Source organism: Triturus cristatus, chromosome 11, assembly GCF_964204655.1.
Source record: "Triturus cristatus chromosome 11, aTriCri1.1, whole genome shotgun sequence".
Lineage (NCBI taxonomy): Eukaryota > Metazoa > Chordata > Amphibia > Caudata > Salamandridae > Triturus > Triturus cristatus.
In genome coordinates, this window is record NC_140594.1 from 697988245 (window position 1) to 698012666 (window position 24422).

General features: G+C 42.1%; 1 protein-coding gene across 3 annotated transcripts in view; it reads right to left on the reverse strand.

Annotated features, from left to right (window-relative positions):
- The window catches only part of LOC146785337 (kyphoscoliosis peptidase-like), a 372020-nt gene that overhangs the window by 341995 nt on the left and 5603 nt on the right, over positions 1-24422 (reverse strand). The window contains exon 1 of one of the 3 annotated variants that reach the window (XM_085634317.1): positions 7130-7405. The exons of the other annotated variants lie outside the window; for them this stretch is intronic. The gene's annotated coding sequence lies outside the window, so the exon portion shown is untranslated. Of the gene's footprint in view, positions 1-7129; positions 7406-24422 lie in introns of those variants that run through there. 3 annotated transcript variants of the gene reach the window in all.

Consider the following 24422-nt stretch of genomic DNA (forward strand, 5'->3'; position numbering starts at 1 on the left):
GGTACCAGAACTGTACTCCTTCCGCTTCTTGCTGGTCGCAGAGACAAGAGGTTTGTTTCTATTAATCTGATCAAACCACACTATGTGGCTGATTCTTAACAGTAGACCACGTGGGCTCCTGGGAAGCTGCTACACTTCTCTCGCTACTGTACAGGAAGTTCAGATGGAAGCTTTAAATAACAATAGAAGATTCCACCCTCCAAAAAGAAGCCGTAAACAACAATACAATGATGATACTTCTCCCTGTTGAAACAACTACAACTGTACAATCAACAAGTACAGAAATCTCGAATTAAAAAATTGATAACATCCATGTGAATATTCCACAGATCGAGTCATCTCCCAGTTCCACAATACCAGCTGAGCTGCCACAAATAGACCAGATGGTGTCTGGCTACCTCGTACATTATGATGACTTCTCATCGTATTTAAGTGAACCAGAGCTGCTACCACCACCTCTCCCATTCAAGCTACGCGTATATGCTTTCAACTTTTGGTCAAAAATGACTTTCTGCATCCTACCCTGGTTACATCTCTGGATTGCAATAGGGTTACTTTTCCTGATACTTTGGATTGGTTTGGTGACTGCCTTTTTCCTACTTCTGAATGTACAATATCTCTCAGAACGCTCCACAGTACAACTCGTGAACTTGGTTCTTAAACCATATGCATCATAACACCATGAACGAAGGGACCTGTCCGTGGTAAACACCACTGTAGTTCCAGTTCCTGAAGGAATCGTTTGGGACAGAGTATTGTATGATGTGTATAGTCCTACTGAACGTTTGCAAATTCCTGATTTGTTTAAAATTCCTTTAAATGACATCACCTTTAGTACTTTCTCTGTGATGATTGGGACATTGAAACTGCACAATTTGCTTGCAGATCTAGAGCAATATCTGCATTTTCTAATGATGAATTGTATGATGGTACATCTAATTATGGAGACATGTTCTGGTACCAACATTGTGGTCACCATTTTTTTACACAAAGATAGTATCGCACAAGCTATTTATAATTACATACAATGGGAACACTGCCCAACACTGCCGAAAGGTAGTTCAAAGACATTTGAGCAAAAGTTTGCTTATATTTCAGGTTTTGAAACATCAGACCCAGCCTCGTATTATTTTATGCTTGTACCTACACCGGCAAAGAAAAATATGTTAACAAAACACCAAGCTGAATTACTCTGCTTCCTTTATTTCCCAACTGTCTACACAGGGTTTCAAAGATACCATAGACACAAAATCTGTCTGGAGGACAAAAGATTAGGAGGTTCAAGGAACAGAGGCCTTATTTAGAGCATGCCTCATACGTCATCAAATGAGATCCCTGAACAAAACAATGCAACATACTTCATGTCCTGGTAAAGCAAAAATTAAGGATTTGTAAACACCGCACATTCACACATTCTCACACTTTGACAATTGGCAGCACTTCAGACTTCAATGAGGATCGATAGATACCATGATAAGTAATGGTAACCCATGAGACCCCAATTGGAAGGGATGGTTGGATAGGCCGACAGACACAAATAGGTGTCAATCTAGATTCCTGGGTAACACCGAAGGGTTTAGGATCGATAGGCCTGGTCAGCGGTATGTACAAACAGAACACTCGGTGGTTACGTCATATAGTGTTGGGAAGTTGTGCCTAGATTGGCTAAAAATCTCAACACTTTCCCAGGTGAAGCAATACTTTTGCCTCCTTTCTGATTACATGGATCTCAGGGATCTTTTATTAGGTCCCCAGAACTAGGTGTGGGCAGTGAACTCCGCTCCACTGGCAGAGCTTGCAAAGTTTTTTTTACTCCGTGCTCCTCTTGGAGCATGGAGTTCGCAAAAAACTCTGCCTCCTGGGAAGTGGAGTTTATGGATGCTAGTCAAATGATGTAATATTACCTAGACATTCTGCCATTGCCACATGCCAGCGCCTTCCTGAAGTTCATCTGGCTGCATGGAATAGAGTCACAGTTAAATCTGCGATAATATTGCATTCTTGTAAACACAGCATTTTTCTCTCACATCTGAATTTTGAGTTGAAGACTGTGCCCCCACATGCCATGCATCTCATCTTGTGTTTGCCCATCCTGAAAGCACGGGTGCCACATGCACCGGAAGCGTGCCACAGGTCACACCAGGAATGTGCAGACAGGCATGGTTGCAGGGCTAGCGCTGAACTGCAAGGGTTCATCACTTACAGAGTACCAAACTTGCGGAGCCAGGGTGCTTTTCTGGACATCCTTTTTGGACTGGTTTTCCATATTTAGAAATGTTTACCTGATGCACTGATCTATTGAATGGGGAGGAGCAGTGACTCAGGCTTTGCTTGGAGCAGGATAGGATTATTTTTTTTTAAAGTTAATGTCTTTCCCCGTGCTTGTTTTTCTAGGCTTTACCGACTTTTGATGCCTCTTCCCTTTTGTGTCGCGTAACTCATTTCAACACATGTGTAACATGAAGGGTTCCCTTTGCCCTCTATCCCATAAATGTAAATAAGTCAGAGTAACACGGCTGCCAAGATAGGATCAGGCCACTAAACGATTTGCGAATGATGAAACTGACAAAGAACAGTTCCTTTCTTCTCACACAAACCAATTTATTTGTCTGACCTTAATATGCCTGCCTTCGATCTCAAGCGTGGTGGAGTTTTCTTTTCTATTGACAGGTACGAAGGAAATTCTAAAGCAAAAACAAGAGAAGTGCGGTGTGGAATGCAAAGCGCAGCAAATATATGGCTGCATCTCCTAGATCGATGCTGAAGTAGTTATTCGAGCCCTGGGTTTCCATTCTTGGTATAGAACTGGTTCTATGGACATTAAATCACAGAATGCAAGGTAAAACTTGTACTGGATAAGATACGTATGCGTGGTATTGTGCATATAATTTCCTTGCCAGGTTGCATGCAGTCGTACTACGTGACGAGCAAGTGTCTGCAATAACTGCAATTGCATGCAAGATGAGAAAAGTTGAAAAAAGTGCTGAAGAGGATTGTCACGTGTGCCGATGTGCTTCCGGAGTCAAGACCTGATGCCACTCCTGCTACGTTCGTGCTTGTCACTGATGTAATGTGCGGCACTTCTGCTCTCATGACTGTAGAGAGTGAAATAGGTCAGCAGGAACCCTACGGCTTGACACTAGGCTGGAGTGGAAAGAGTCTGCGCCCTAGGCCTGGAGCTTTCAATAATGGAGCTCAACTGCGCGGGCTTGGCTCGGTCTGTTGGAGCGGGCGCCTGTGCTGCTGAACAATACTGAGCTGTACATCCCACACAACAGAGAGAGAGAGAGAGAGAGATAGAGTCCAAGGCAGCTTAGTGTGAGTAGCAGCTTAGGGAACTGCTGTGAGGTTGGCAGAGTGACTGTGGGTATATTGTCAGCTCCGATAGGGTGGAGTGAAACTCCAGGGAATTCCACTGAGTTTTTATGCAACTCCGTGGAATTCAGCATAGTGCATCTCTGCAAACTCCGCTCACCCCTACCCGGAACCCATGTCAAAACTGCTTTTTGTATCAAATATACAATGAGCTGTGGAAAATTTCTCAACAGGAAGCTGCTGAGAGATTGTGCGAGATTAACAGGGTTGATTTAGAAAAGGCTTTGACTGTGGTTGACATTATCCTCTAAGATTTGTTCACTGGGCAACATTGTGCCTTCTGCAATTGACATAATACAGCAAGAAATTTCTATTTTACAACAGTTACAATTATGGTCCATAGAAATCCTGAGCTGGACATCAAAAACATTACATTCTGGCCACATCCCATGGCGTTATATCAACGGTACTAGTCTGTTTTCTGCATATGATCTAACAGATAGACAGATGGTAATGACACGCAGAGATGCAAAATATACCATGTTACACATTGAAAAATTAGACCAATTACCTTTCACCATGGCTGAGACACCACCCACAGACTGGATAATCCATGGTTGCATCACCGTACCAGTCACGACTTTCCAATTCCAATACTGTCTCCAAAACCAACAGGTAGGCAGACATGAAGTTTTAAGGCTTTTTAGCTTACATATGATCATGGCTTGCAGGCTTTTTTAGAATGGTTCTAGATAGCTTTTATATATCGACCATTAGTATGAATTGTGGATGTTATATTCCAGAGTTAGGCCCATGTAGTAAAGCAGCTTCTTCCTTAGATTGTCCTATTGGTCAACAGTAACCTTTTGCACATATTTGCAAGAGCAACATTGTTGGATTAGTTTCCCTGAAACTAAACGTGTTTACACATCTAGCTTCGCACAACATTATCACAGTGACCTGAATATCACAAGGTCTCTTCTCGTACAAATGTCATCTCTATCTTCAGCCACGGAGCGACAGTGCTATCTACACATCCATAACATCACTAATCTATACGCACATTGCAAGGCTGCTTTCTATTAGAAAAGAAGAGCATCCCAACAGATTAGGAGACGAGGCACTTCAGCTGACACCGAGGGTCCCTGCATGCTGAGACTTCATCCCGCAGTGGTCTGACATCTCATGAAGGGTGTCCAGTTCGTGACCAAGACATGATCCTTTATTCTCTCCCACCTGGTAATGGGGTTGGATCGTCCCTTGGGGGGATTCTTGGCTCCAAACCTACACACATTGTAGATATACTTAGAGTAGGGTCCGCATAGCAGGAGTATGTTCTGTTACTGCCTTGTTTAATATGCCTGCATATATACATTGTTTTAGCACCATGGCAGAACTACATCTACTATTTACGCTTTTGATGCTTGTAATTACTTTTATCTGCTTCGGTCTATTAATCATTGCAGCACATGTATTTTATACAAGAATACCATTGGTTCAATAAATACATTGCAAATGTCCCACGGTGTATGCTCTGTATACCTCTCTGAGAATAAGTGAGCACGAGTGACTGAGAGAAAGATTCTGTACTGTTTCCACGATCCCTGAGGGGTCAGGGTTGTCATGTTCAGTGGTTGCCAGAAACCATTCGCGTTCCTGGTAAGGTTAGGGGGCCTTACGACGGCACTGTCAGTTAGCTGGTCTTTAGGCCAACATATCCTGTGGGGGTGTCCGGAATCAGTCTAGGGACCAAGCTCCTAGTTTATGTTGTCCAACAAATGCGCAGATCCTATAGGTTAGTAGGAACTACACAGCAGTGTAGCAAGTAAGCCAGTTTGTAATGATCTGAGAATTTAGGTGCGACAGATGTGTATTGTTAAGTGGAAAAAATCAGGATCAATTAATTCATATATTGATTTAATTGCGCTATACATAAACAGAAATGTATGTTCTACCAAAATTAAGAAATCCTAACAAGGATTGCAATTTTTTTAGCGTAGCTGGAAGTTGTAATAGTGCACACTTCTCCACAAAGTGAGGGGCAAGACTCTTACCCTCATGTCTAAGTTCATATCCTAAGAAAAGAACACTCAGAAATGTATAAGTGAAATTTATCACCGTAGCCAGTGAATCCTAAAATTATGTGATCCACTCTTATGAGATGCAAGTTTAACTCCTCGTCAGTAAGGTAGATATCATCTACGTTTGACAAAGCGTCAGGGTGAATATCCTGTAGAATTGACACTATGCGGGCAGCAAAAAGTCCTGGACTGTTTTATAGCCCACTGCCAAATTAGTAAAGCAACACTGAAATCCTAACGTGGAAAACACTGTCCAATGTCTGCTTTTTAGGGGCTAGATTTTGTTTTTAAAAAAACAGTGGAGATATCCAAGGTAGTTTTGTATTTTTTACAGATTATATTGGTAAGTATTGCCATACTGTGTGTATTTTGTATTGTGAGAGTGCATGTATGACTGTTTAAAAGTCTGTAGTCTAAGACTATGAATGATTCGGTTTCAGAAGAGGTACACGGCTATATTACTCCCTGGTACTCCAAGTGGGAGAGTATTTCTCGAACGGGTGCTTTGGCATTACATTTAAGTGGGTATTGCGGTTGCATTTGCGGGCTGGACCTGATGGGTATAACATTATAAGGAGATGCAATATTCCAGCCAACATGACTGTGGTATAAAGCTGAGGCTTGTGCAAGAGCCCATTCTGCCGCATAAGGTTGTTTGACTGCGTCAGGGACAAGAGAAGAAAATAACGAAAGTATCATATCCTCACCTTGTGGAGTTGTTTGAACAAAAAGTGGGGGACAATCAACCTCCGCTAAACGGATGTTGTAAGACAAAGTAAAATTTTCCCAGAAAATTACTTTTATGGTGTGCTGTATGTCATCCTCAGTTTGTATATCCAAGTCATGTAACCTATCCAAAGAGGCTACGCGTCTATCTGGGGTTTCAACTGTAACAAAATGTATCATTTGCTTTCGCTGCCAGGAACTGCTGGAGATTCCGGCACACTATGGTGACCTCTGCCACTCTGTCGAGGAGAGCCATTGCCCACATCCTGTTCAGGAGGAGGGTCCTCAGAGTTAGTGGCATACTTCGCAGTAATAGCCGCAACCTTCTTTTTCTGAAACTTGGGTTTAAATTGAGGAGTTCTGTTCTCCTCCTTTGCCTTTACGTCAGACGAGCATTGTGAGTCTCTTTTCAGTGTCATGTACTCTTCGTACCCGTGCTCAGACCGCTCTCCTGTCTCATACGCTTTTCAGATGAGTCCTGTGAGGAACAAGGAGAACGTGTAACAGAACTCTTATTCCTGTCTTGAGCTTTGAGTTTAGTGCGATCACGAAAATCGTAACTTTTCTCAGAGGGCTCCAGAGGTGGAGAACCTCCAATAGGTTTACCTTTCAGTTGTTGTTTAGATTTGTCCCAGCAGCATTCATCTGTGCCAAAGGTTGAGGCAGCACTGCTGTGATGAAAAGCTACAGGGCTTGGAGGACTCCAGCAACGTCTCTGTGGTATGGAGCAAAGGATGCCAAGTGTGAAGCTTGCATCTGCTCCATGTTCTCCATGATCATTCTCGTGTGACACAACTGCTTGGTGACATCGCTGGAGCCACTTTGACTGAACAGTTGTTCTTGTCTCCAAGTCAGTACTCCAGCGATGTCAGCCATGGAATGCTGGAGAGCATGGAGAGGACTGTCGGTGCCTGTGATGGACTCTAGGTGGTTCCGAATGGGACTGAGACACCCACGTACCCCATCTATTTTGGCAGCCAGGCTGTCAAACCCCACCCGCACCTGACCTGCTATCTCCTGCTGGATCTCTACTGCATGACGCTGAAATGTTAGAAGTGGGTCCTCAAGGTCCTGGGAGACAGGTGTGGTGGTGAGTGCTTGCTGCTGTGTGTTTTGTGCAGGGGGTGGAGCTACCACAACACTGCTGGATGTCCCTGCTTCCGGAAATGGGTTGCCAATGGAGTTGAGCAGCACTTGGAGGGTGTCCTGGTCGATGGTTGAGAGTTCTTCATCATCATTGAAGAGTGGGACAGGCAGCTGTCCAGGAGGTGATGTTTCTCCCTCTGCAATGTAAAGGTGAGATGCTGTTGTATGTATGTCTCAAGTATGATCATGCATTAGATCAGTTCACAATCAGACTGCATGACAATGTCCATTCAGAATGTTTAGGAGGAGAGACCTATTGCATGCAGGATAGTGAATCATGGTACAACATCACTGATGTGACATTATAGCTGTCAATTATTTTCTTACAGTTTATAAATATGCCAAATGTGAGTGGCCAATTTCCACACACATGCAGCACCAGTGGTGTCCTCTGTTCAGTAGTAACAGTGGTGCAGGTTGTACGACATTTTTGTCAATGCAGATTAGCTCTGATTTGTGTGTCTGTACACTGCATTGTGGTAGAGTCACCCCTACTCAGTACACTATGATCTTTTTAAAGATTGTTTAGTTTTGGAGGTGTGAATTACATGCTACCACACATTGCTGTTGGCAATGCCACATGGTTGTTGTTGTGGCATGAGTAGGGCTATCACACTGTTTTGATCTGGGTTGATGTGATGTGCCGCATGACATGGGCAGGGAGGTATGCTTGATTTACCATGATACAAACTGTGCAGATACATGTTAATGTTGCAAAGTCAAAGTGAGTAAGGAGCCCAGTATCAGCATCACGTACCTTCCCTGCTGCCACCTTTGATCACCGGAGGAGAGCCAGGGAAGCCGGTTGGGGATCGGGTGGACCGGAGGCCGGTAAACTAAGCCTCCCATCATCCCTTGCGGTGCTCCACGCCGCGCACCATCACCAGCGCACCAGGAGGCACCTAAAAGGGGGCCAGGGCTCCCGCAGCGCGTGTTGCGTGCGGGCGAAGCCCGGGCCAAGGGCGGGCCCGTCCTTGCCCGTCATCGACCAAAAGAGGCCGGGCTGGGCCACGGCTCTTGGCTGCAAAAAGAGTATATGAAAGGTACTGTGTTCCTGAATTCACATATATATACTATAAGGGAACCGACTGCACCCGTATTTGCACCGGACTAATTGAAAACAAGAGCATTGTCGGACCATCTGTGTACTCGCAATAAAGTGGGCATTCGTGAAGTATTGACAGTTTTAACTGGGTGTAGGACCAGTTTTGCAGTAGTAAGCAAGAGGATCTTATTAAGTGTATCCATTTAACAAATGTGAAACTGAGCCAGCATGGGGAAGAGAAAAACATCAACCATACCACACAAGAAGAAACAGAGTAAAGTGGGGGAAGGTCCTTGCCTATCTTTATTAAATTATTTGACAGGTGCAATGGGCGCAATAGAACAGTACATTTTAACTGTAGAAGAGGCCATGTACCCAGATAGGAATAATACTACAGAGGGTCCCATTACAATGGATAACGATAATGATAAAGGGACAGCTGATCCCCAGGTGGGCAGGCGTAGTGGATTAGACAAAAGAAATGGTTGTGTCATCAATGTCTCAGATCACCTCACAGAAATTGATCCTGAGAGTGATCCTCAACTGCCTCCTAAGCGACCGAAAAATCTAGATAATCCTCCAAAGCAACAAAGAGAAACTAGTATAAAGGGTTTGGTAACATCAAGTGTAACACAAACAAAGAAGGGTAGGACTCCTACAATGAACAAAATGTGCGGGTGGGAAAAGGCGTTAGCTAGTTCAGATTCCCGCGCACAGAATGAAGTTTTAAAAGTGAGTAATAAATTGGATGCCCTTGATAGCTACCTTAGGGAAACTTTAAATTATATGAGTGGAAGATTAAGGGCAATAGAAGATGTTTTGTCCAAATGCCATAACAAATGTGAGTTTTTATCTGATTTCAATGACGTACATAGTGCTTGCAGAGTGAATATCAATCCCAGTCACAGCACCCAGCCAAACACCCTTACTCAGAGTGTGCACTCGATAACTGGTAATAGAACTGCGGGTTCTCATCCTAAACCAACTATCCAGAGCGGAACTACAGCTAATCAGGCAGAAGGGCCTAAGGTGTTGAAAGAACCTAGAGCTATGGAGGGGCCCAAGTTTGAAAACCAGGCGACATACATAGATTTACCACCAGCGGCAACCCCTTACACAGTGGTACTAGCTAATGTCCCCAGGTTGCGACAGGGGATGGTTGAGCCATGTGAAAGTCTGAGAAATAAATTGCTATCTTGGCTCGGGACTAGGACTGGCCTAACTGATAGACTCTTTTTAGAGTTCAAAATGGCAAGAAGGGTGGGCTGGATAGGGAGGGGGTGTAAGGATTTGGCTGGTGATTGTGTTATATTAAATTTTAAAACCCCGCAATTAATTCAGTCAATCTTGAGCAGGGTTGGTAACAGTTCGATCTCAGCAGAACATATTAATATTGTTCCACTAGGATATTTTTACAAACCCAGTTATTTTGACTATGGCAAACAGAGCAGGGTGGTCCCGTTGACAATTCACAATACAAGATATGGCATACCCACTCATAACCGTTTTAATGTATTACCCAGTCTGGAAGAAGTGGACTGACAGAAGGTGACTGTCAGTAATGGAGTTAAACCTAAGTCTATGAGTAGTTTATTTAAGACTCCCATTGACGCTTTAATTCCCAACACAAGTAGCAGGGATGAAGTATTAATGATCCATAGGGACGAGAATGTAACAGGGGGAATAGATTCATTTGGCCCACACGATAATGCAGTACAATGTGATACAACAGACATAGATTTAGTGCAGACTATTTGTAAAGGGAACACCACAATCATCTATGATGTGAGACCTACTCCCTCTTTACCTACTACTGAGGCTGTGCCAATATTATCTATTTCACTGGAGAGCAACCACTTGATATCAAGTAGAGATGAAAGTCTGGATTCTAATATAGGTAACTCGGGAAATGGCAGATGTAACTGAATGTTTTGGAATGTGGCCGGTCTAAAATCTAAAGTGACAAATGGATTGTGGAATGATTTTATTCAGCAATTAGAACTTATTAGTCTGCAGGAAACGTGGGCGGTGGAGTCTATCCATATAAATGGTTATAAAACTCTACATACACCTGCAATAGCCTCTAGGCATGGAAGAGCCAAAGGGGGCCTTTGCACCTATGTCTCGAACGTAGTAAAATTTGGAAAAATTAACATGGTGGCTGAGGATTGTTTTTATCAGATTATTAGTTTAGTGGTGGATAAAAACTGTATAGTAATACTAGTGAATTATTAGAACAACGTTCCCCATGATTTACTTGAGGGGATTGTAAAGGCCATACGCTGTAATTTACAACATTTACAGGAGTCAGGAAGTAAAGATTTGCTTATAGTTTGGGGGGGGGGGATTTTAACTCTGTCCTGTGGCAACATTCAGATATTGGGAATTGTGGAATTACATATGATATGGAGACTATCTTTCCCCATTTCCCGCATAAAAGGAATGGCGATAGTTTCATTTAAACTGTGTTTCAATTTGATTTAGGATTCGCCAACACTTTAAGTAGTCCCCCCGTTCCTTTTGGTCCTACTTTTAATGGTCGTGGAACATTTTCAACAATAGATTTTATCCTGGTATCAAACTGGCATTGCTCAAGAATTGTTCATTTTTGCACTCATAAGATCGCACTAAGTGACCATTTTGCCCCAGAGTTTGGGTATTCTGTTAGTCAGACAAGAGTTAAGTAGGGCTAATAGCTCCAATCCCATATTGGAGAATATATCCCTATCTAGGCAAAATGGATATGCTCTACGCTGTGACAAAATAGAACCTAAAGAATTTATGCGAAATGTTGTAACGATTTGTTATGATAAGATCATGTCCTGTCTGGATGAAAAGACTACATGCAAAGAAATTATCAATGGTTTTAATGACATTACAGACCACATTAGGAAGCCCCTTCCTCTTAAGGTAAATAATAGGAAAGAAAACCTAAAGAAAGAAGGATGGTTTGACCCCAGCTGTACAAGGGCTTATAGAAAGCTTAAGCATGCCCTACATACGGAAGAAAAAAACAAGGATAAGATCAGAGAGGCTCGGAGAGAGTATAAGTGCGCCTTAAAAGGTAGAAGAAATACGTTAAGATCAGAGGCATGGACAGCCTTACGTGAAGCATCCAGTGCTAGAGATTCTAGTGCCTTTTGGAAGGCAGTTAATGCACCATTCCTTATAGATAGGGATATAGCTACTATTGAGGTGGCAATTTCAGAGCATGCATGGATAGAGCACTTCTCCTCTCTGTACGATGAGTTATCCCCAGGGTCACATGACGATACAACTGATGAGGTTGAGCATGCTGTATTATTGAGGGATCAAGGAAAAGAGCTCTCTTTCGAGCTCAATGAGGTAAACCTGGCCATTGCTACAAGTGTGGGTGGGAAGGCAGCAGGGCCGGATGGTGTTCCCGTTGACATTTTTAAAGCTAATGTTGCATTATGGGGCCCACTGCTGACACAAGTGTTTAATGCCTGTAGCTCTGCTGGTTTTGTATCGAAATGGTATGAATCCATCTTGGTACCAATTTTTAAAAAAGGAGACAGGGCCGACTCGTCGTGTTACCGACCAATATCGTTGTTGGATTCAACTGTGAAAATTGTGGGTCGAGTAATATTGAATAGACTTCAGGACTGGGCGGAGGACCGGACCGTGATCAGTGACCTGCAATTTGGTTACCGCAGGAAGTTAAGTTCAATTGAGCAGGGCCTTAATCTTAACATCTTAATGAATAAGTACACTAAAGCAAAAAAGGGAACCTTGTACTTGGCATTCGTCGACTTATCATCGGCGTTTGATTGTGCAATGCACAACAAATTATGGATGATTTTAGAGGAGATGGGTGTCTTAATTTCTTTTCTAAGGCAGTTATATTCAGGGGCAAAGGCACAGGTACGGTTCGGGGCGGTAGGGGAATGCACTAGACACTTTAAAGTGAGGCGAGGTGTGAGACAAGGTTGCGTCCTCGCCCCATTTCTTTTCACTTTGTACATAAATAATCTTGATAAGGTTTAAGTTCAGGAATGTAAGGACCTACCGGAAGCTGGAAAACGCCCCATTCCCGTATCGTTATATGCAGACGATGCGGTCTAAATGGTCCGTACACCATTGGGACTCCAAAGGGTCGTTACCAGTTTTGCAAATTTTATGTCGGAAGGGGTCTTACTATTAATTCATCTAAAACTTTTACAATGAATTGTGGATTAGGGTGTATAAAGACTAGATCTATATTTATTGATAAAAAACAGATCAAAAGTACAAAGACATTTTCCTACCCTGGAATTTTATTTGAACGTACGGTATCATGGGCGCAGGCTATTAAAATAAGGAGATTACTGTATATAAAGTCTCTATCTGCACTATCAAATTTTAGTAGGAAATTAGGCAGACGCCCCACGGTTGAATCACTAAACATCTATAAAGCAAAATGTGTCACTGTCGCATCTTATGGAGTTGGCATATGGGGGTATGCGGATGTAAGCTCTTTACAGGTAGCTGAAAACATGTTTTTAAGATTTTTGTTGATGGTACCTAACAGTATCTCTTCTTTCATATGCCACACAGAACTAGGTTTGTCATATCTAGAAGACATTATAAAGATCCAACCAGTTCTGTTGTGGCATAGGATATGGACAACAGAGGAAACAAAGTTCAATCGTGAGGTTCTAGAAGACTGCATGGGTTTGGATGGGGTGATTCAAGTTAGATGGCTGTTTTATGTTAAATCTTTCTTATATAATTTAGGCCATCAAGAATTTTATGATGATCCACCCACCATGGTTAAGCTGTCCAGAAAAGATCTTAAGAATCAATGTCTGAGCTTTCTGAGCAAACAGAGATTATGTGTGGAAATGAACAAAACTATGGTGCAAGCACATAATCTTACATACACAACTTTTAGACTGCAGCCGTACCTATGCCTGATAAAGAATGACTATGACAGATTTATTTTTATTGATGCGTTTTCGCCTAGGTACTCTGCACAGATTATTAAGCTTTCCATAGGGAAATGACTGGTCAAAACAGTTATGCAAATGCCCATGTCACGATATCTCTGATCAATCTACGAGACGTGGTATTTTTCTGTAAATTTTATTCTGTACAGAGGAAATTATGGATTATTCTGGTCTTAAAAACATATGGTATGAAGCACTGTCACCCAGCATTTGTGGCTCTTCAACAATTAGAGACAGAATTTGTAGTAGCCTCTGTAACTACCTTTTTAAAAAATATTTTTAAATGCAGGAAAACAATCGTGATGTGATAATAAGTCCAATGAAATTATGTATGCGGTCCAATGTTTACTATTGTATATATCATCATATGTCTTTTAATATTTTTAATACTTTTTTATGTGCTTTTATGGTTATATATGTAACCGAATAAAGTGTTATTTTTTTTAAAAACATTTTATTGATTTTGCAAACATTAACAAACCTGATCCACATGTAGTCCTATTTTACATCTTAACACCTGAAGGTATTTACTGTTCAACATACAATATACATTGTTTCTGTGCCGTGTCTTTGTGACCATGAACCCTTGTTTGTTTTGGCAGTCATCCTGTCCCATATAGCTCCCAACCGTCGATCAATCTACCCCGGCCCCTCCACATAAGCCATCTTTTATTCACTTACATCAGAAATTGACTCAGCTCGCGGGGGTTCACATATGTCGCCCCTGAATTCGTTCCATTTTCCCCATATCTTGGACCACTTCTTGGGGCAACCCCTGTGCACATACACCGCTCGCTCCGCCACCATGGCGTTATCCATGTCATTTCTCCAATGTTGGTATGTGGGGGGCATCCCCGAACCCCAGTTCTGTGCAATATTACGCTTAGCAATTGTCATCCCCAGTGTCGCCCATTCCTGCATCCTCAGGTTCAAGTCTGTTGGTTCCCATATGTTAAGGAGGCACCTCTTTGACTCCGGTGGGACCTCCGCCTCCCCCACTATCGCAATTACCCTCATAACTTTTTCCCAGTAAGGTATAATCTGCGGACATTCCCATATTATATGAAAAAATGTGCCTGGTTGTCCACAGTGTCGTAGGCACAGGGGGTCGGGAGCCCGTCCCAATTTATGCAACAGGATGCGTGTGTAGTACATGCGGTGAAGGATCTTTAGCTGTCCTAGTTTAAGTTTGGAGGGGAATCGCCACTTCTTTCGTTGATACCAATGCCTCCTGCCCTCCGCTTCGTCCAGTGCACCCACGTCCTCCCGCCAATGGTCCCGTAGGGACACCGTGGGGTCCCGCGGGTTATTTATAATTTTGCGGTAGGTTTGGGAAATGGCCCTTGGGGTCATGTGGTCAGTAAGGAGTCTATTCTCCAATGGTGAGGCCTCCGGCAGCTGAGTATTTAGTGGTATTGCTTTTAGCAAGGCGTGTCGAATCTGCATGTATCTGAAAGTTTCGGTTGGGGCCATGTTGTACTTTTCTCTCAGTTGTGCAAAGGGAACGACCCCACCCTTCACCCATAGGTCTCCTATTTTTGAAATGCCCACAAGGTCCCACTGTCTGAACCCTTTGGTGTTGTATAGCTTACCCAGACGTCGGGTTTCCCCTAGCGGTGTGGTCTGCATCAGTCTACCCTCCCACCCCAGTGCTCGCTGCGCCGTGTGCCATATTTTGACTGTGTGGGCTGTCGGGCCCATGAGATTGTTGTTCCTTGCATTTGTATAGAGTGCCCTCAGTATGTGATCAGCCAGCAGGGTGTATCTGTCCAGCCGGAAAGCTGGCTCTGCCTGTGGTGTATGTATCCACTGGTTTATAATCATTAGTTGCGCAGCCCAAGAGTACAGTTTAATGTTGGGCAGAGCAATCCCCCCATCATACCAGCTTTGATTTAACTTGTGCATCGCTATACGCGCTGGCAATAAAGTAGTGACTTCCACCTCAATTGCACTGAAATATTCCAAGGGAACCGGAAACGGCATGTTCTGTAGGGTATACAGGAATCTCGGCAACGCCATCATTTTAAAGAGGGTGGCTCTGCCCAACAGCGTCAGCGGGAGCGATCTCCAGTGTGTCACATCATGACGGAACTTGTCGAGGGGTTTCTTGAGGTTCTCTTCAATGAAGAGTGTTTGTTGGGGTGTGATAAATATTCCAAGGTATTTGAATCCCCCGGCCGCTACTTGCAGTTTACAGCCGGGTGGTAGCCTCGGAACAGGCCCGTATAGGACATATAATAGGGATTTCTCCCAGTTTATCGTGTATACGGAGACCTGTCCATACACGGTGCAGATGTCTAGCAAACTAACAATGGAGCGCGCCGGGGACGTCAGGTATAACACATCATCCGCATAGAGCGAAAAACAGTCTTCCCAACCCATCTCCCACGGATCATCTGATCCTGTCGTATCCACGCCGCCAGTGGCTCCAGTACTAACGCAAAGAGGAGCGGCGACAGAGGGCAGCCCTGCCTCGTCCCCCGGCCCAGCGGAAATTCTCCTGAGATACGCCCATTCGCCACCACTTGCGCTAAGGGTTTTGTATATAAGAGTTGGATCCATGCTAAAAATTTTGGGCTGAAACCCATTCGTTGGAGCACCGCGAATAAAAATGGCCATTCGACAAGGTCAAACGCCATGCGTGCATCCAGTAATAGGATCACCGCGTCTTCCTGTATAGTAGATATGCGGGGCATTACTGCGTTCAGACGTCTAAGATTGAGGGCTGTGTTGCGCCCCGGCATGAAACCTGATTGGTCCGGGTGTATTAGTGTAGGGAGGAGCGGTTGTAGCCGCGACGCCAATGTTTTTGCCAATATTTTGGCTTCTGCGTTAATTAGGGATATCGGATGGTAGGACGCACACTTCTGCGGTGGTTTACCGGATTTATGTAGGACTATGATGGTGGCTAAACGTTGGTCCCGCGGTAGTATTCCCTTCTCCAAACTATCATTGTACATATTGAGCAAATGGGGCACCACAATGGCGGCCATTTTCTTGTAGAATTCTACCGGTATTCCATTAGGTCCCATCGCTTTCCCTGTGTGGACCGCCCCCAACGCCCGCAACAACTCGTCTTCGGTCAGAGCCGCTTCTAAGTCCTGCATTTCTGTATGTGATAAAGTAGGTAGGCGAATGTCCCGGAGAAAGGTTACATTTTCGGGTATGGGTGCCGTGGAATAAAGTGTTATTGATAGAGTAATGACATTCTACTCAATGCATGTTGATCTTCAGGTATGGTACAGCTTATGTTTAACTGCCCCTTATCCCTTTCACCCAGGGACCCTTGTACTTATGTGCATTTACAATGGTGAGATGTTGCAAGCTGGAGGAAATAAGGGTCTTGGTCACAGATGGGACACTTGTGCATTGTTGGACTGCAGATGTCTTTCTTAAATCAGAGGTTGTATGGATACAATGAAGTGACAGAATGAGACCTGCTCCGTAAAGGATAAACTCCGCACTCATCCACTTCAGTGACAGAGGCCTGCACCATGTTTACATGTTTATGGTCCAGGCATGCATTTCATCATGTACTGGCACTTGACTTGTCAGTGTGGCACACAGAGAGGCATCTTTGCAGGGTAGTGCAAATGTGCCTGGGTTCAGGGCTAGAATGCTTATGTGTGAGGAGGGACCCCTTCAGGCACAATGTAGTACACATGTAAATCGCAAAAGCTTTGGCAATTGGCTTTTTTATTTTATTCATGTTGAGGGTCATGATTTTTCTTGCATACATTGCTTACTGTCCTCCTGTTGGCTTAACCGTTGTGAGTATAGGGCAGCGTGACTTTCGATGGGTGTTGCACGGTGTACACACAGAAACAACACCCATTACCCTCAAAGTTCACACCACGTGCAGAGTGTAAGTTGGCCTAGATTACATGACTGTGAATTTACACTGGCTTCTAAGTGGTGCTCAGACCAGAGGAGCAACTAGAACCAAATTTCGGCTGGGGGCTAAGAAAAAATTTCAGGGGGGGGGCTAATTCTTTCAGCAAAAGGCAGAGTGGAGCTGCAGGAGTTCTAAGAAGGGGTGAAAGAATAACAACGTCTCATTAACAAGTAAATGGTCTTTTAAAGACCTGTGAAGTACTTGGGTGTGCCCAGGAAGCTGTCTCAGCCCGGGCTGCCACACACGACGGGGGACGCTGAAGCTCTTTGAGCCCAATGGGCATTGCGTGCCTGGCTCAGCCCCTATCACCACCCCAATGTCATATCATGTGGGCTTAGCAGGGTGATGTGTGCTTGGGAATATGCCCCTCAGATGGGCACCTGGATGATACATGCTGTTCTGCTCATGATTATTGGATGCTTTTGTTTGTGTGAGGATGTTTACAGACATGACTGCGTATTTGTTCACTGCCACTGTTGACTTTCCCCAAGTACTTTTTTCCATGCACATCAAGGTGTAATGGGCATCTCACAGCAGGATTGCTATTACTGTAAAATAGTTATCTGTATGGCACATGTGTACACTTTTGAGTGGATGAGTGCATTTTGACTTAAGGGTGATGGTGACATGTAGCAAGTTTTATGCATTCGTGCAAAATTGTTATTCTTGCTCGGTGTCATACTTCACTTGTCATGCATCTTTACAGGGACATTATAGTTCTGTGAACATGGCACACAGACGAGACATGTAGATAGTTTATTGGGACCCATTCCTGATATACATAGTCCATGCTCTGTACTGTTGGATGCATATCCCCTCTGCTCATAGTATGACTTCACATTAAGCCTCAAGTATGCTAAATGTGTGCATTGTGGAATATGCACCTTTTAGACAGAAGGGTGCATAATCACAATGTTGTGGCAATGCATGTGTTTATGGTATGCATACTCACTACATGCTTTGTCACTTGGTGAACACAGGGCTGCATCTCATGAAAAAGCAATGGGGCATATTGACTGGAGAGGCGGCAGAGTGTTACATTGGCCTACTTGCCTCAACACCACGCACATACAAATTGGCTACACAGGGCTGCATCTCTTTGACAACAATATGATGATGCCCCATGAAAGAGACTGATCATGGGCAAAAGTGAGCAGGCCACCATTGATGGCAGCACAATGCACCATTGTGCACATGTGTCTGAGTTGAGTTGAAGAGTGTACATGTGCATGAAGGGGGATCTTACTGCACATACACATTCTTGCACACAACTCAGACACCCTTGCACTTGCATGTATGCTGCCATCGGTGGAGGCCTGTTCACTTTTGCCCATGATCAGTCTTGTTCACGGGGCTTCATCATATTGTTGTCAATGAGATGCAGCCCTGTGTAGCCAATATATATGTGCATGGTTTTTGCACAGAGAAACCCATGCAGAAGCTGCCAGATTTGACATGTGCATCCACTGCTTTGTATATCTGAAACAGTAATTTGCAATCACTCCATATATTTAGGTGCTCTTCAGGCAAAATGTCCTCCTCTGCCTTTGGAAGACAAAACAAACACCAAGGAGACAAAGTCCCCTTTGGAGTCCACAAATATATCGTACACTTGCCGAGGCACACCCAGTAGTAATCTAAGCCAATAAAGCTGTCTTCCACTATTAGTCACGAAAAACAGTCGGAATTCACAAGTTGCTTCAAGATTTTCTTTATGTAGTTCTTTATTGTTCTTTTAGAAAAATATAATATATGTACAGGCAGCCGACATGCGTTTCGTCCTAAGGACTTTCTCAAGGCTGCAAACAACACATAGACATACAATTAAAATCCATTAAAAACAGCAACTGAGTCTTTGACAATCTCAATGGCTCACACCCAATATTTCTATTACATCTATCAAATAGAAATAGCATCAAACCAGTTTAGATGTTGCATTCCCCACCAGAAATCATCCTGTTTATCATTTACAATGTATAATACATTGCCAGAAAAAAACACTTTTGTATAAACAGAATCCCATGTGTTAAAAGTAGCAACATGGTAGCCATCACCAAACACCAAGTATATAGTGTACTTGTGTAAAGAACCTACCACCCAAAAGCTGCATGCAGAAAGATTATTATCTAAGCCTACTCCATCTCACCTAATATATGTCGATATATCCAATAATTACTCTATAATCGATGAAATAGTAGAAAGACCAGCTGAGAAATAAGTATCCCACGCAAAGTCTCTAGTCCTGAAAAAGCACTACTCGTGCAATTTCCGTTCCAGCAATCAATTTGAACAGGTCATGATAAACCTATAAATATCAAAATGTATATTACTAATGTTCTACAATTAATAATATCACCGTGGAGATTAAACGACAATTGTAAGTGTAAGCAGCAAACTATGACTATCACAGATGCTTACAATGAAATGTACGAAGAAAAAAGCAACAAAAATGCGGGCATAAAACTTTATGTTGCTTGTGTTCTACGATTGACATCCAACCACATAAGTCAAATAGCAACTCTAAGTGCGGACAGACAAGACTACACAGATCCACAATGCCAAAGAATGTTATTTTTAACCAGCTCACCATATCAAAACAAGAGAAAAAAAGGAAACAAGCAAAAGTTTTTAAAAAGGCATGAAATAAACTACCGGCCATGTCATGGTAACACAATGAGAAAAAAGCGGCAGTTAAGAAAACACGGGTAATAAACTACCGGCCATACCACGTTACTTCCCATTTAACTTCGTCTCATATATGGCGAAGAGCTGAGATGTGTCATTTCGCCCAACTCGTATTTTAACAGTCGGCTCGTGTAATAGAAATAGAATGAGGAATAGAGAACAGAGATCCCTTGTTTTTTAAGCGCCATATTTGAATGGTAAAATAAACAAAAAAGAAGTATTTCAAGTACATTGGGAAATAAACTAAGTATTGTCAGTCCAATCAAATAGGGAAACAAATCACATGAAGCAAGTGTGAAAAACCCAACACATACAGCTCAACAGCACAGTCATAGCACATGGGATTCTGTCCTGCTTCATTACCAAATTTTACAGATTATCATATTGGCCTTTTTAAGGTCAGAAGAAATCTTAAATTGAAGAAATTCTTTTCCAACAGGAGTGAGAATGAACCCACGACATCTAGGGGTTTATCTACATGTGAAATGACGGTCAATGATGTAAAAAACATACAACTTCTCTTGTCCCTTCAACAAAGTGAGGCCCCTGATCCAACCATTACCCAGATTTTACAGGATCTAAATATAAACATGGAGGTTGATGTAAATAGCGGATTAAAGGTTAGGTCTCGGTTTACACCAAACTTGACATCAGATAACACCAAACTTGGCATCAGATAATGTAATTGATATTTTTTTGCACAAACTCACACAAGAATTGTATATGTTGGAGGATAGATATCAAAATAAACAAAAGCAGGTCAAGCAAAACATCAGTAAGGAGGAGAGGGAGGCTCTTTATAGAATTTCAAAAAAATCTAAATTTGGTGATAAAAGAGGTAGATAAGGGGGGAAATGTAGTTATCATGAATAGGAAAGACTACGTTTCAGAGATCGATCGACAACTGACGGACTGCTTAGCATATGAGGCACCCGCATCTAACCCTATGAGCAATGTAACCAACCTCATAGAAAAGAAATTGAAATTTTTGAACATTCAAGGATTGATCACTGAAGCAGAATGTAGATATCTTTTTAACCCCACACCTACAGCAGCTTGCATCTACATTTTACCTAAAGTACATAAGTGTAACACATTCCCACCTGGCAGGCCCATCATTTCTGGGATTAGTTCCCCCACGGAAAAACTGTCTGAGTACATCGACCTGTTCTTACAACCTCTGGTACAGAATCTTCCCTCATACCTTAGAGATACAAAAGATTTACTTAGCAAAGTGGAAGATTTTGAGTGGACAGATGGTCACCATCTTGTAACATTAGACATGAGCTCTCTATATACATGTATCCCGAAGGAAAAGGTCCTAGAAGCAGTTCAACACTTTCTAGACACTAGGAATGCAAATCTACATGAACACAACACTATGCTCATTGATTTAATAACTTTAGTTTTAGACAATAACTTTTTTCTACATGAAGGTAAATGGTTCAGACAAACAAGAGGAGTGGCAATGGGCGCAAAATTTTCGCCATTGTTTGCAAATCTTTACATGGGTCTTTATGAGAAGATCCATGTTTGGAAACATTGTCCAGCCATCTACACTGAGCACATCATTCTAAGGACTAGATACATAGACAATGTTCTTCTTTTTTGGTCAGGCACAGAGGAAAATTTGATGGGTTTCATCAATTTTTTAAATGATAAAATTTTCAATGTACATTTCACACACATCAGTTAAAAACAAGAGTATTGCTTATTTGGACACCACATTATATGTGGCAGAACATAGCATTAGATCGAAGGTATTTCATAAAGAAACAGCATTCAATTCAGTTTTGCATGCAACTAGTGCCCATCCTCAGATGCAGATTAGATCAATTCCCTATGGGGAAATGATCAGGATAAGATGCAACTGCAGTACAGACACTGACTTTGAACTTTAACTTGAGAACCTAGAAAGAAGATTTACAAATAGAGGCTATTCTGGACAGATCTTGGCATCAGCCAAAGACAAATAAATAAGGTGAAACAGTCAGATTTGCTATGTAACACACAACAGGTACAAAAAACAAATAAAAAAAGATCGAAGAAACAAACCTGCTTTAGTGGTTCCCTATAGTGCAGCCAGTTCGGATCTCTTTTGGATTATGAACAAACACTGGCATATACAAAAATGGATGCTACTTTAAATAAAGCAATCACAGACAAGCCAAATATCATATATAGCAGGGGAAAAACACTTAAACAGACTTTGTGCCATAGCTATTTAAGACCTAATCTCACTAATACCTGGATGCCCACACCACCACTACGATTTCAATAGATGTGGACAATGTAGTGTTTGCCATATAGCAGAAAACAAACTAACTGAATTTGGATATAACACAGAAAAAACATATAAAATCAAGGAGTTTACCTCCTGTAACTCAAAGCATGTGGTATATTGTATCGGAGTGTTGCTGTGGTATGATCTATATAGGCAGCACCATACGTCCCTTAAAAGAACGTATTCAAGAACACGTTTGAACCATAAGAATTCAAAATTCAGAGTATCCATTGGCTGTACACTATAATGATCTGCACATGACAGAGGGCAAAATAAACATTGCCTTTCATGGAATTGAGAAGTTGAACATTTCCAGTAGCGGTGGAAACAGAACTCTACACCTCAGACAGCTGGAAAGTAAATGGCGGATTAAATTAAGGGCAGCGGATATGGGTCTCAATTTAGATAGGGAACTCCATACTTTTTATAGGTTGGGTACAATGAAATTTCAGGAAATGGTGCTATGAAAATGTATATCTGTATGATATTGCTGCTCAACAAAGTTTGATTTAACATGGATATGTTAACTGTAAAATAGCAAAATAGTGATTTGGTGTCACATGGATTGGCATGGACAAAAGATGGAGCTTTTTCCCATACATGTAATTGTAGAACGTTTTGCTAATAATGTGAAAGTTTTGTTCTTAAAACATTTAAGTTATCACAAGGACACAGAAACTTAATCATGGTGCATGGGCTTGTTTCTTCTTTCCTGACTCTATTCCTCTGCTTTTACCACTGGGAGAACACCACTAGGGAAATACTCTAGCGTTTTATGAAAAGGGGCACGAATATTTGATTTACAGTTGATGTACAACAATGACTAGATATGGTTTCTAATAAATATATAGAATTTCTCTCTAAAACTGCGTGTTTTCAGTTGTTGGAACATATTGAAGACAGCAGTGCTATGACTGTGGTTATGAGCTGTATGTGTTGGGTTTTTCACACTTGCCTCATGTGATTAGTTTCCCTATTTGATAGGACTGACAATACTTACTTTATTTCCCGATGTACTTGAAATACTTCTTTTTTGTATATTTTACCATTCAAATGTGGCGCTTAAAAAACGAGGGATCTCTGTTCTCTATTCCTCTTTCTATTTCACGAGCAGACTGTTAAAATACGAGTCGGGCGAAATGACACACTTCAGCTCTTCGCCATATGTGAGACGAAGATAAATGGGAAGGTGCGTGGTATGGCCGGTAGTTTATTACCCAGGTTTTCTTAACTGCCGCTTTTTTCTCATTGTGGTACCGTGCCATGGCCGGTAGTTTATTTCCTGCCTTTTTCTAAACTTTTGCTTGTTTCCTTTTTTTCTCTTGTTTTGATATGGCGAGCTGTTTAAAAATAACATTTTTTGGCATTGTGGATCTGTGTAGTCTTATCTGTCCGCACTTAGAGTTGCTATTTGACTTCTGTGGTTGTATTGTCAACCGTAGAATACAAGCAACATAAAGTTTTATGCCCGCATTTTTGTTGCTTTTTTCTTCGTACAGGTAATTGTAAGCATCTGTGATAGTCATAGTTTGCTGCTTACACTTACAATTGTCGTTTAATCTCCACAGTGATATTATTAATTGTAGAACATTAGTAATATACATTTTGATATTTATAGGTTTATCATGACCTGTTCAAATTGATTGCTGGAATGGAAATTGCACGAGTAGTGCTTTTTCAGGACTAGAGACTTTGCGTGGGACACTTATTTCTCAGCTGGTCTTTCTACTATTTCATCGATTATGGAGTAATTATTGGATATATCGACATATATTAGGTGAGATGGAGAAGCCATAGATAATATTCTTTCTGCATGCAGCTTTTGGGTGGTAGGTTCTTTACACAAGTAAACTATATACTTGGTGTTTGGTGATGGCTACCATGGCTACCATGTTGCTACTTCTAACACATGGGATTCTGTTTATACAAAAGTGCTTTTCTCTGGCAATGTATTATACATTGTAAATGATAAACAGGATGATTTCTGGCGGGGAATGCAACATCTAAATTGGTTTGATGCTAGTTCTATTTGATAGATGTAATAGAAATATCGGGTGTGAGCCATTGAGATTGTCAAAGACTCAGTTGCTGTTTTTAATGGATTTTAATTGTATGTCTATGTGTTGTTTGCAGCTTTGAGAAAGTCCTTGGGACGAAACACGTGTTGGCTGCCTGTACATATATTATATTTTTCTAGAAGAACAATAAAAAACTACGTAAAGAAAATCTTGAAGCAACTTGTGAATTCCGACTGTTTTTGTGACAAATAGTGGAAGCCAGCTTTACTGGCTTGGAT